We start from the raw sequence: 12,200 nt of genomic DNA on the forward strand, positions 1-12,200 counted from the left end.
TGCATTCACCAAGTGTGCAGAGGCAGGAAGTGAAATTTTAATGGCTAGTTATAGATGTCAGAAAGGCTTCATCAAATATAGGTAAAAGAGTGGCAAATGGATCAGTCTAGACATATAAGGCACTATATCTAGCAAAAAAAAACCCAACCTAAAACCATGTTCATGAGGTGGGTACTAATAGTGACTATTGTTCAAGCCTGGAAAAGGAATCCAGCTGGACTGTGGGTTATTTCCTCAAGATATCAACCCAATGAACTGTAATACTCAAAAAGGTTGACAATATTCCAATATTACCAAATTAGATCTTGAAGAAAAAAACAGAAAACATCCAGAATAATTGAGAACAAGTTCATCAACTTAAAATTAAAAATTGATCAACAAGCATTTTAAAAAGTATATTTTTATTTATATCCCTTTTTTTACATGCTCTACATTTCTTACTATATCCCCCTTCCACTCCTCCCCAAAGATAATAAACAATTTTAAAAGAGGAAGAAAGAAAAAAATTATGCTAGAAACTAACCAACATACCAAAAAAGACCATGCAGTAGTCCATATCCTTGGTCCCATCCCTTGTAAAGAGGGGGAGGGAGTTGTCTTCTCATAGACTAAATGAGATAACATATGTAAAATCCTTTCAAAACCCTAACAAGTATTTAAATGCCATTATTATTATTAGCTCTTGTTTGATCATTTAATTTCGTAGCTTTCAATTTTTATTATCTTGTTGTTCTTTCCATTTACATTGTTGCATATTTTCCCCTCAGTTTTGCTTACTTCATTTTGCATCAGTTGATGTCTTTCCGTGGTTCTCTGTATTCATTATGTTCATTGTTTCTTACAGCCCAGTGAATTTCCATTACATTCATATACCATAATTTGTTTAGCTATTCCTCAATCAATAGGCATCTACTTTGTTTCTAATTCTTTCTATGACAAAAACGTGCTGCTCTAAATACATTGGTTGCGCGGGGCTTTTCTTTTTATTATTGATATCCTTCAACAACATTCATTAAGTAGAAGTAACCAAATGCTAACTTCAAAATGAATATGTCTGGGCTTGGAGGCAAATGTGAGTTCAAGAAGTCTAGAGATACCAGGTCCATCAAGTGGAGCTAAGTCTCATGGTCATAGGATATGAGTAGGCAGTTTTCTGATGAAGAAATCAAAACAATTTATAGTCATATAAAAATGCTCTGAATCATTATTGATTAGAGAAATGCAAATTAAACCAACCTTGAAATGCAAATAAAAACAACTTATCAAATTGACTAAAATGATATAAGGGGAAAGTGACAACTGTTGGAGGGGATATGGAAAAATTGGAACACTAACTCATTAATGGTGGAATTGTGAACTGATTCAACGATTTTGGAGCCTATTCATATCTTATGATCATGAGACTTCTCTTGGCAGTGGGGAAAGGGAAATTCACCCTTTTTCCCACTACAGTTATATGGTGGCTATGAGCACATAAAAGCAAATATGCACGTCATGCCTAGGAGAGCCTGAGACTGGGTCTCAGAGTCTTAGGCACTTTTTCTGTTTTGTACTTCTTTTCTGAGTAGAGGTGACTAAACTGCTCTAACCTATCTGCATCCTGAATCTACTGCCAAGTTGCGTAGGTCTGCTCTACACATTTATACATTTGCATGCAAATGTTCTAAAATTATATTACCTATTTCCCTGCCTACTTATATTGCTGAATGTAATTTAATCTTTTCTTGATTACTCAGAATAATCATTATGAACATCTTGTATTGTGCTATAATGTAGTGATACCTTTAAGATTTATTGAATTATACAGAGAATTCTAATTCTGCACCTAATGGCCTCATATTGCTGTGACTTTTGAATTCTTGGATCTGCTTTTTACAATTTTTCTTATCTTCCTTGTCTTTATAAAGACAAGGATAGAACTTATATCTATGACTTCCCTGATAGAGAGAGCTACCAGATGAGGAAACGTCACCTACGATACAGATAGGCAACTTCTTCTGCCATTTTTAATTTTAGAGAACTGACTGGAACTCTGAAAGGTTTAAATGACTTATCCAGACATGCATAACTGGTATGGACTTGAATCTGGGTCTTCTAGGCTCTGAGGTCAGCTTTCTATTCACTGTCATTAATCTCTCAACTAATCATTTCTCATTGTTGTTGGTGTATGTTCATCCACTCCACTTTTTCTAATATGCTGTGGGCTGAGAGATCAGGAAACTCAGCTTGTTAGAACTATGTATAAAATAAGAAAAAGTAAAGGTCTGAAGGGCTTCCCAATGTGTAAACTCCATGTGCTTTTAGAATATGGACTTTGTGGCATTTACTTGACATCTCAGACACCTTTTCTCTAATTTTCTGGTTCTCTGCTTTTACGGATAGATTAGTTTGCTAGGTAGTTAATGTCTAGATGAGTGACATACTACCATAATAGGCTAGATCGGGGTTTCTTAACCTTTTTTGTACCATGGATCCTTTGGCAGCCTAGTAATTCCTTACCAGAATAATGGTTTAAGTAATTAAAGGAAATGCTAAATTTCAGTTAGAGGTTAATGAAATGAAATGAAGTTAATGAAAATGAAAATAAATATGTCATCTTTTCCCCTGTTGGTTTATACACTCCCTGTAATTTATCCCTGAACCCCCAGAATAAGAATTCCTGAGCTAGATAGATCATTGGTCTGACCCCGTAGAGCATTTCTTATCTCAATGTTACTGAATTTCACTGGTTTAAAATAGGTGATACAGTAGTAGCTACAGTCTATTTTGAGGGTAAGGCAAGTGGCAGAGTCCAATTATTTCTGATCTCATGGAATGAAATAAATAATAGTAAACATTCCGAGTAATTTTTAATGACACAAACATTTCCAGTTTCAATAAACACACAGAAGATTATATTGTATTATAAGTGAAACATGTTCAGGGAGGACTAGCACTTGTGGTGCAAGGACTTGCTGTGCCCTTTTCAGGGCTGCTCGTCTACCTTTGGTGTCCACCTGTCACCCAACTCTCACCTGTGGCCCTAAGAAGCTGTAGCATGCACAGCAGTCATAGCCTGGTAAAACAGTCTCACAGATGGAATAAACCAAGTTGAGGGTAACCAACAGGCCTCAAACCCGTTGGCGAGGTAAGGGAATGTCTCTCCCTGGTGGAATGAGTGGATGGAAACAATTTGTTCCAATGGCCATCAAAGAGGCTGAAGCAGACTCTGCATGGAGTGCTTAGAGTTTGGTCAGACATTGAAGACACCAAGGTCATCCACTGTATCCCAGGCCATCGCCATTCATCCTGATTTTTATCTTGTCAATGGAATTTTGATGACTCTAGAAAAGAGAGTGACATTCATTGATGACTTTGTGCAACTCTGCCTCACTGAAATCCAATTCACTCCCAAGTCAAAACATCACCCTGTTCCTCTTCCAAATTAAGGACAAACTGTAAGAACCCTTAAAGTAGTGAACATTGCCATCTTACCTCCTTACCCTGCCCAGAAATAATCTGCCACAAGTCATAGAACCTTGCCATCGAACAGACCCTCATTTCTTGAGTAAATCTCTCCGTTGGCTGCCCCACTCCAAGGACAGAAAATATCAGTCAATGTTGTCACTCTATAGCCTCTAGCTTATCATAGATTAATACCTTCCTCAGCAATTTCATTTCCTGACAGTATTCCCTCTAAATCTTGACTTTCACCCTGCAAACTCCTCAGGCTCTGGCGAAATCTGAGTTCTCTCCTGCTTCTTGGGGCTGTTTCCAATAGTAAATCTTGTCCCTTGTCTGGTCTACAAGAATTGATTCCCTACTGCTACTTGAAACAAGTAGAGAAGTGTTCCCAGTGGAAAATGAGCCCTAGTGAATTCTCAGGGACTAAACTCAGGATACAATAACAAACCCAATGAGGTTCTTTACTTTGCTTTCATTCACCCTACACATCAAATTAGACACTAAATCTTACTGTGTCTGCTCTTCCATCCCACCTAAGTCAACAGAACACAATCCTATCACAGTCACAGACTGTAAAGGGCCGCAGCCATCACGCCTCTCCATCCACACAACCATAGCCCCAATTCAGGTCTTCACCACCTTACCTGTACCATTATCAAAAGCCTCCTATTACTCTCTGGGATCAAATAGAAATATCCCTGACTATCATCTCTGGGATCAAATATAAACTGCTCTGTTTGGCATTTAAGTCTTTATTTACAATGTGACACCATCTTACCTTTCTAGCCTTCTCACACATGGCTGCCCTCCGTGCATTCGATAGTCCAGTCATACCAGCCAACTTACTGTTCCACACACTCCCATCTCTATACCTTTGCACTGTCACTTTGTCATTTCAGGAAACCCCAAGAGTTCCCTGATATCTATTCTAACAAACAACATTCTCTCAGCATCTAAGATTTTGATATCTAGCCTCCAAGAGTTTCCAATTGTCTTCTCCACCTACTCCCCATCCCATTATCTTTTTGGACACAGTGAAATTAATGAGATAATTTCTCAAGGCAGAATTTTGGCCAAAAATTCCATGATTTTAAGGACAGTATACATACAATTTTGAGTTTGTCCCTGCTGAATTGGTTGCTTTTCCTCCTGATACATTCTGGATGTAGCCTACATGATCTTTGGGGGTCCCCACCCCAACTCCCACTCACATAGACAAATTGGGTCCCCAGAGGATAATTACATCTCTTCCTCACAAATCAGGAGCTCACTCTCTCATCTATGCCTCAGTCCCTGGGGGGAATGGGCTTAAGCTTAATGTATCTGCTGCAGACATTTCTCCCAACACTGAGTTTGCTTCCAGGTGTGGCCTGCAGATGCAGGCACTCCTTTGCTTACAGGTCACGGTGTCTCAGCTTCTAGGTTGATTGGGGTGGGGCAGGGCTGGGTCTAGCTGGTTCCTCCTCAGGGCTGAGGCAGTTATGAGTATTGTCAAACTATGTTAGCTCTATGTTAGCTTTTTCTGACCTTTAGAAGCTCACAAGGTCATTCCCTCTCCAATCCTTCACCTAAAAACAGGAAAGAATAAACACAACAGGGACAGAAGCAACAGCAGGACCATGTGCTCACGAGCCACATGTCAGGTAAGGAGAGTAGATTGCTGGCACTACCTCTTCTGTCCCCACCTGGAGGTTTAAAGGAGTCTTGGCCTCTATCACTACCAGGAAAGAGGGGTTTTCGCCACCAAGGGCCTTTTGTATGTACTCTTCAGTTTTAACTTCGCAGTCAACCAAAAGGTCTTTTCTTCACCTCATTAAGTCAGACAGAATAGAGTCACAGAATACCCACAGAATGTTCTGAAGGGAATAGCCAGGCACCCTCATTCCATGTCATCCCGTACTTTCAGGGTCAGACTCACCAAATATCCACAGGGATTCCCTGCACGTACTCTTCAGGCCGTCATAGGTCAGTCCTCCCTTACGTGTGTATCTGCAGAGGCAAGCACCTATGTAATAATAATAACAATAATAGCTGAAATGTACAGTTTACTATATGCTAGGCACTGTGCTAAGTGCTTTACAATTATTTTCTCATTTGATCCTTACAACAAACCTGGGAAGTAGCCTATTATTATCTGCATTTTACAGATGAGAAAACTGAGAAGGGTTAAGTGACTTGCCCAGGGTTACACAGCTGAGGCCAAATTTGAACTCAGGTCTTCCTGACTCCAAGTCCTAAGCTCTACCATTGCTCTACCTGATGGCCTAAGTCATTGATCTCCCTGAATTTCCCGACTATTTTCTTCTACTTAAAAAGCTATGTATTTTCATACTCTTCTATTATGTCACTGATTGCTCTCCACTTTCCCATAACCCTTGATCTTACCCAGAGCCTCTTCATCTCACAATCTCCTCTTTATCCCACCAGACTGATACCCACTTAAATTTTCTCCTTAGGCAGCCAATGAAGGAAAAATATTTCTAACTATATAGAATTATTATTGGTGTTTTCCCTTTGTCATAAAATGCTGGACTAAAGTGAGCTTGACTGGGTGTTTACAAAGAGACTATAAGATATCTGGTGGTTACTGACTGGGACTTGTCCAATAGAAAGAGCCTTGAACTTGGAGTCGGAAGACCTGATTTCAGCTGCCAGTTTTGCAATTTAATAGATTGTAAAGGTGAGCATTTCATGTCACCTCTCTGATGAACTTCATTTCCCTCACCTATAAAATGGGAGCTCTAATGTGAGAGGTAGCCTAGTGGATAGGGAGTTAAGAAGACCTGGGTTCAAGCCACACCACTTACATGTACTAACTATATGACCTTGAAGAAGTCACTGGACCTCTCGGTGCCCCTCCTCCCCCAATAACTCTTAAGATTAGAAATTGTAGAACAGGTGCTGCTCTATATTTGTAGAAAGAATTGCCTCACTGGAAGTGCCCTATGTCATTGTAATCGCAAGAGTGGTTAAAAAAATAGTCAATAAACATTTATTAAGTACCTACTGTGTCCTAGGAAGAATATACTATCAACCTTACAGGGTTGTTGTGAATAATGCCTTTTGTCAACTACAAAGTGTTACAAAAATGTCAGTCAAGTCAACAAGTGTTTATTAAGCAGCTACTATGTGTCAAGAATTATGTTAAGCATAGAAACACAAACAAAGGCAAAAAACAGTCCCAGCTCTGGAGGATCTCACAGCCTAAAGCAAACAGACGTGTATAAACAATACAGAGAGAGAATAATTTGGAGGGGCAGCAAGGTGGCACAGTGGATAGAGCACAAGGCCTGGAGTCAGGATCCTGAGTTCAAATCCGACCTCAAACCAGACACTTGACACTTATTAGCTGTGTGACCCTGGGCAAGTCACTTAACCCTAATTACCTCACCAATAAATAAAAAGAGAGAATAATTTGGAGAAAATCAACAGGAGGAAGGCACTAGCTTTAAGTGTGTAGGGGCAAAGCTTCTTGTAGAAAGGAAGATTTTGTCTAGGACTTGAGGGAATCCAGGGAAGCCAAGAGACAGAGATTAATCAGATAACAATAACATAAGATTAATAAGATCTTAACATGTACCAGGTACTGGGCTAGGTGATAAAGATACAAAGACAAAACTGAAACAATTCCGTCTCTCAAGGAGCTTACCTTCTATAGGGAGAGACACTACATAAAAAATAAGTACTGTATACAAATTAAACTCAATGTAATTTGTAGGGTAAACATTAGCAATTAGCAGAGGGTGATGTGACTGGAGCTGTGCTTTTAAGGGAACTAAAGCTTCTCAGAGGCAGGGGCAAGGAGGGAGTGAATTCCAGGCATGTGCAAAAAGCATGGAATAGGAGATGGGATATTGCCTGTGAGTAGCAGCAAGAAGGCCACTCTGATTGGACTACAGAGTACATGAAGGGAAGTCATGTTTAAATCTGGAAATGTAGAATGGACCCAGATTGTGAAAGGGTTTTCAATGAGCATTAGAGAAATTTGTATTTAATCTTAAAGATAATAGATAATAGCACTTGAACACTGTAGATGTACATCAACCCAGACCCTGTCTTAGTGTAGTGCGGGGCACATAGTAAATAGTAAGTAAGTAGTTGTATATTGAGACAGCCATATGTAAGGCACATCAACAGTAAGCTGATGGATTCTCTTAAAATTTTTAAGGCATTTTTGGCCTTTTAATGCACTTGAATAGTTTTACAGTTGCTAACTGTATTACTACTCTGTGTTCTTTTTTAGGTTGTCATAGGGTCATAGTTTTCAAGCTAGAAAGGACCTTAGAATCCACTCACATTATAGATAAGGAAACCAAAGTACAAAAGCATTCAAATATCTTTCTCAGGGTCACATACAGTTAGAAAGTGTCTGGAGCAGGATTTGAACCCAGGTCTCCCTGACTTCAAATCCAGTGCCCTAGCCACTATATCAAGCAACCATTATATTTTTCTAGCCCTTATGTGATTGAGGTACTAGGGCACAGATTCATATAATGAGTTTCCAAAGGCCAAGCATCAAGCTAGCAAAAGGATCAATCAATCAATAAACATTTATTAAACGCTTACTATAGAACATGCCATTTCTTTAGTGCTAGTTAGGTGCTTTATTCACCAGACCAAGAAATACTGCTCTATGAGCATTGCTGTGATACTACATAATAAAAACAGCAGTCCCTGGGAAAGATCACAGATCAGGGTGTGGTAAAAATCCAGAAATTATGTCCCTCCCTTTGTGGGTCAAGCATCTGGCAAATACGTTCTCCAGCCAGGATCCACTGTGTAGAGCTCAGCAGTTCTCACAAAGGCTACTATGAGATTTTGGCAGCTGCCAATTTTCTTTTGTAAAGTGGGTGTTCTAACTCCTCATAAAAGTCTTCCCTCCCACTGTACTTTTTTTTCCCTCTCCTCCCCCGCACTCCACACCCTGCTGCACACACCCTCCCACTTCTGCACAAACACAACTACACTCACCCCTCCCTCATACATATTTTACACACAGCCCCCACCCCTCCTCCTCCTCTGCACACACCCACATACTCTCTTTCTCAAATACTTGATCCCTCTCTCCTCCACCCCATGCACCCAGATATAACACATGCAGTTATCTTTCTCATGCTCTCATTCTTTCCATCTCTCAACTTTCCCATAACCCTTGATCTTACCCAGAGCCTCCTTCAGCTCACAATCTCCTCTTTATCCCACCAGACTGATACCCACTTTAATTTTCTCCTTAGGCCTGGGACTCCTGAGACTGTGATGCTGATTTAAGGATTCATCCCCTGAATATTCCAAATCTGGAGCTGTCACAAGCAGGAAAAGAGCCAACATACATGTGCCTGCCTGCTTCTCTCCTTCTGCTAGATTAGGAGGCAGCCTGGAAAGAAGTTGGCATTCAGCCATATTTCTGTGAACTAGAAAACCTCCTCCTTTTCTCCCTCTCTAACTTCCTGTAGGAACCATGCCAGGATCTACAGTGGCAGCAGCCAACCTCAGTCCCCTTTTCCAGCCCTACTGATAATTCTCTTGGATATTTCTCAGACTCTACATAGTATAAGGTCTGTAGGAACAACTGTCTAAGGCGCCTATCCAGATGACCATGATTGTCACTCAATTCTGAATTGTATAACAGAGGAAGGAAAGGGGGACACTAAAGGTGGGAATATGATTAGATTCAATGAAAAATTCACAAAAACGTATCTTGAAATGAGTTATTTTCATAATACTTATTGGTCAACATGGTGAAACCGATTTAAGTCCTAAACATGGATAAGCCACCCAAAGTAGACAGAACACTATTGTTTACCAAATCTTCATCTGTCATAATATCCGAGTGACCCACTAGGACTTTAAATTAATCTCTTTGGGCTTATAGTTTCACACCAGTATCTATCTTGTTGTTTTTCCTTTTTCTTGCTGAGGCTTCTAGGAGTATAATTAGAGGCATAAGAGAGCATAATTATAAAGACAAATGTGTATCCTCTCTTCCTTTCACACTAAGGTTATTTGTAATTTTGCTGAAGGACATTCGCTTCTGGTGAGTGGATGCTCCAACATTTAAATGGACAATTATTATTTTCAAAAAGTAATATTTTTCAAGCTAAATACTAAACAGAGCCAGCAACACTGTAGCGGAGATTTTGGTGGATTTGAGCTTCATTAATGGGAATACTTCCACCAGTGATGCAGATAAAAATCATCCTTTCCCCTCTTTGTTCATGTTTTCTTACAAATCTTCCATAGAACTTGTTCTCTTCTGGTCTTGAGGGTACCCACATATTACTTGGGCTGTCCAACTCTTGTCTCTTAACCTTGTTATATAACCAACCCATCCCTTTTTCTGGTGATGCATACCACAAAAACAACAAATCCATAGTTGGAAGTGATCTCAGAGGTCATCTAGTCTAACTAGCACTTGACTAGTAACCCAATAATCCAAAAAACATGAAATAAGTGCCTACTATGTGCCAAGCATCATGCTAAGTGCTTGAGGATACAATTAATAAAAAGGAAGATAGTCTTTGCCCTCAATTACAAGCAATCTAAAGAGGGAGATAACATAAAAAGGAGGCAGGAAAGCAAGGAGGTAATGGGATCATGTTGTATGCAGTTAAACCAGGCAGGACAACATGTTCAAGGTGGATTGAGCTGAGAGTCCAGTTTCTGTCTTCTAAACAGGAAGGCATTAGGAGGAGTTTATTACTCTGCCATCCAGCCCTCCAATCAGAGAGGAGAGGAGAATGAGGGGGTGGTATCCATCAAGGTTTGAGCTAGCAGCACGTTGGTGAGTTAAGAATTAATGAGTTTAACCTGAGAGGGCCATCTTGTTCCATGAGTTGAAACCAGGCAGGGCAACAGATATAAATTGGAGTACCTACAACGTCCCTGGCAAGTGATTATCCGGCCTCAATAATGAACTACACACAAGCTGCCATTAATAATGTGCTTCAGGCAGAAAAAAAGGCTTATCAATGAATTAGCAAAGATGGAAATATTTCATTTTGTGGTTCCTGTGTCAAGGGATACAAAGGAGAGGGTCGAGGGATAAATAGGAGACTAGTTGGTGAATAAATATTAACTCAGGAAAAATCTCAGGGGGAGATGAGCTTTTAAAGGATCTTTGAATGAATAGCATTGTCTCTTTATCTTGTGAACTGTCCAGTGCTTTTGCTTAAATAGCAATACCCTCTTGGAACCTTGCTCATTAAATTTTTGTTGTGGTGGTGGTAGTCACTGGTCAGCAATCAATTAATGTGTCTGATGGCTCTATGTAGTGTTTATTCATTCCCTTGTGTTTTTAGCTGATTGATGATCAATAGGTTTTCTTTCTGTTCCTCATAAATAACAATACTACATCTGTGGTGTCTATGCCTTTTCACAGGCTGGCACTGATATCTGGAATGTACCCCCTCATCACTTGCACTTCTTAGAATCCCTCATTTTCTTCACAGTTCAGTTTAAGCATCACCTTCTACTCATTCTTTCCTGATCCTCCCAACTGCTAGTGCCTCCCCACCCTCACTCCCATGCCCCCAATAATCTTGTATCTATGTACGGCCAGCCAATGTTGTGGTGGAGCAAAGTGCCAGTCACTTATGCTCTTTTTCTTTTTTTTTTATCCCCTCCTCTATCAAAGAAAAAGGAAAAGTGAGTCTGTTCTAGAGTCCATGTCTTTTCTTCCAATGAGATGGCTTCTGGTATAACCTTCCCCTTGATCTTTGCTCTCTCTTCCCTCCTCCTCTCTTCAGAAGCTGAAGATTTGTCTGAGGCTCTTATGTTTGAACCAGTCTGGTCCTGGTTACAAAGAGCTAACATACTTTCAGCCCAGAGGTAATGTCATAAGACTATGTTAACCCCTTTTACTGCTACATATGGAAACTTAAAGGTATATATTATTAATAAAAAATCATCACCATGAGATTCTTTCTTACTCATGTCACTCAAATTCCCAGTTTGGGCAGAAATATAGATTTCCAAACTATTTAAATCCTATCTATTCAATCTAGCTACTGGCATCCCTTCATTTGCACTCTCTGTAATGAAAGACATACATGAATCAGGAACAATTAAGATCAATCATATCATTAGCTAGAGAGTTTTTAAAATCTCCTGTTCTAGTAGAAATTCCACTTAGACCTCCAGCCTCTGGGCGGGGGGGAGGGAAATGCTGCTGAACCACGAATCCCTAGATTCCTAGCTATCCCCCAAATACCTTCCCTTCTATCTACAGAAGAGCCAGCTTCTCTCCAGGGCTCTGTTACATGCATATTTATTTTGTATATTTTTTGTTTTTCCTTAATTTTTGAAGTGGACTAATGACATCAGAGGATGATCTCTTGACTCTTGGGTGAATTGGATTTAAGTGTGTCGGAGTTGAACAAAGTCATCAAAGTCTAGTGGCAAGGCAAAATTCAGGACATCTTGCTATGGCCTGGGATGCAGTGAATGACATTGACATCTGTGATGCCTGACCAAGCTCTAAATACTCCACAGAGTCTGCTTCAGCTACCTTCATGACTATTGGAACAAATTGTTTTCATCTACTCATTCCACCAGGGGAAGTTATCATATGCTTATGATAGACACCTCCCTAGGTTTGTGGCCCCTTGCTTACCCTCAACTTGGTTTAGTCCATCTGCCCAAGAAGTTTTACTGGGGCTATGGTTTCCGTGCATGCTATAGCTTCTTGGAGCCTCATGTGAGAGTTGTGTGACTAGTGGACACCAAAGGTAGATGAGCAGCCCTGAAAAGGGCTCAGC

At 40.1% G+C, this 12,200-nt stretch overlaps 1 long non-coding RNA gene across 1 annotated transcript; it reads right to left on the reverse strand.

Annotated features, from left to right (window-relative positions):
• Positions 1-384: 384 nt before the first annotated feature.
• On the reverse strand, positions 385-8,791 carry LOC110213326 (uncharacterized). Its single transcript, XR_002325958.2, has 3 exons — positions 8,607-8,791; positions 5,363-5,449; positions 385-3,323 (listed from the first exon to the last, which is right to left on the reverse strand). It is a non-coding gene; the product is annotated as an uncharacterized LOC110213326 (long non-coding RNA).
• Between the last annotated feature and the right edge of the window lie 3,409 nt (positions 8,792-12,200).

The sequence above is a fragment of the Phascolarctos cinereus genome, unplaced genomic scaffold, assembly GCF_003287225.1.
Source record: "Phascolarctos cinereus isolate Bilbo 61053 unplaced genomic scaffold, phaCin_HiC Scaffold_726;HRSCAF=1367, whole genome shotgun sequence".
Taxonomy (NCBI): Eukaryota; Metazoa; Chordata; class Mammalia; order Diprotodontia; family Phascolarctidae; genus Phascolarctos; species Phascolarctos cinereus.